We start from the raw sequence: 2,006 nt of genomic DNA on the forward strand, positions 1-2,006 counted from the left end.
CTGCGGTTCATCCGGTATTCCACGTTTCCATGCTTCGGAAATATCACGGCGATCCGTCTCATGTGTTAGACTTCAGTTCGGTTCAGTTGGAGAACGATCTATCTTATGTTGAGGAACCAGTGGCTATTTTGGATAGGCAGGTTCGAAAGCTGAGGTCAAAGAACATTGCTTCCGTGAAGGTTTAGTGGAGGGGTCATCCAGTCGAAGAGGCGACTTGGGAGACCGAGCATGATATGCACAACTGTTATCCACAATTATTCACCAGCTCAAGTATTCTTTTTTTCTAACTCCGTTCGAGGACGAACGTTTTTTTAGAGGTGGAGAATGTGATGACCCAAAATGTCATCTTTAAATTTAATAATTAATTATGTGTTCTAATACCTCGAAAATAACTATTTATCATTTATCAACTTGCGTGCGCAGTCCGTAAAATTTCCTGAAAAGTTTTTATGCAAAAATGAATTAAAATATGAATTAAAGCTTTAAAACTCAATTGAGTTGACCTTGGTCAACATTTTTAGCAAACAGACTCGGATCAGTGTTTTGACAGTTTTGGTAGGTCCGTATCGTGATTTGGGACTTGGGCGTATGCCCGGAATCAAATTTCGAGGTCCCTAGCCCGAGATATGGAATTTTGAAGAAAAATTAAAAGTTAAAATTCAAATAGTGACCGGATGTCGAATTATGTGCAAACGACCCCGGAATAGAATTTTGATGAATCCAACAGCTCCGTATGGTGATTTTGGACTTAGGAGCGTGATCGAAATTTTATTTGGAAGTCCGTATAAGAATTTAAAGTTTGGAAGTTTGACCGGGGAGTTGACTTTTTGATATCGGGGTCGGAATCCAGTTCTGAAAATTTTCACAGCTCTGTTATGTCATTTATGACTTCGGTGCAAAATTTAAGGTCAATCGGACTTGATTTGATAGGTTTCGACATCGAATGTAGAAGTTGGAAATTCTAAGTTTTATTAAGCTTGAATTGGAGCATGATTCATGATTTTAGCGTTGTTTGATGTGATTTGAGGTTTCAAATAAGTTCGTATGATGTTTTAGGACTTGTTGGTGTATTGGGTTGAGGTCCCGAGGGCCTCGGGTGAGTTTCGGATGGTTAACAGATCAAAAGTGGGACTTAGCTGCTGCAATTTTTCTGCTGGAAATGCTGTCAAAATCGGGCTGCCTGTCAAAATCAGACTCCCTGTCAAAATTGAGCTCCCTAACAAAATCGACCTCCCTGACAAATCGAGCTCCCTGACAAATTGAGCTCCCTGACAAAATCGAGCTCCCTGACAAAATCGAGCTCCCTGACAAATCGAGCTCCCTGACAAAATCGAGCTCCCTGACAAATCTATATCCCTTACAAATCGAGCTCCCTGACCAAATCGAGCTCCCTGACAAATCGTGCTCCCTGACAAATCGAGCTCCCTGACAAAATCGAGCTCCCTGACAAATCGAGCTCCCTGACAAAATCGAGCTCAATGACAAATCGGACTCCCTAACAAATCGAGCTCCATGACAAATCGAGCTCCCTAACAAATCTGTAAGTTATAAAAACAGGGGACTTCATCCCATTTGCCTTTTTGACGAATTGGAGCTTGAGGAGAGGTGATTTTGATATAATTTCAAGGAAAAATATTGGGGTAAGTGATTCTAACTCGGATTTGGTCAATATACACGAATATATCATTGTTTTCACCATTTAATTAGTGTTTTGAAATAGAAATTTGAGAAACTTTTAGAAATCTCACAGAAATGAATTTTTGAGATTTCGGTGTCATTTCGGAGTCGGATTTGAGTGAAACTGGTATGGTTGGACTCATAATTGAATGAGTTGTCGGATTTCTTGAGTTTTGCCAGATTCCGATCTGTGGGCCCCACGGACGATTTTTGAGTTAATTTCAGATTTTATTAAAAAATGTAGTATTTTCTTATGAAATTGATTCCTATAATTTTTGTTGACTGTATCGAATTAATTATGACTAGATACGAGTCGATCAGAGTCGGAA

Source organism: Nicotiana tomentosiformis, chromosome 4 (genome assembly GCF_000390325.3).
Source record: "Nicotiana tomentosiformis chromosome 4, ASM39032v3, whole genome shotgun sequence".
NCBI classification, from domain to species: domain Eukaryota; kingdom Viridiplantae; phylum Streptophyta; class Magnoliopsida; order Solanales; family Solanaceae; genus Nicotiana; species Nicotiana tomentosiformis.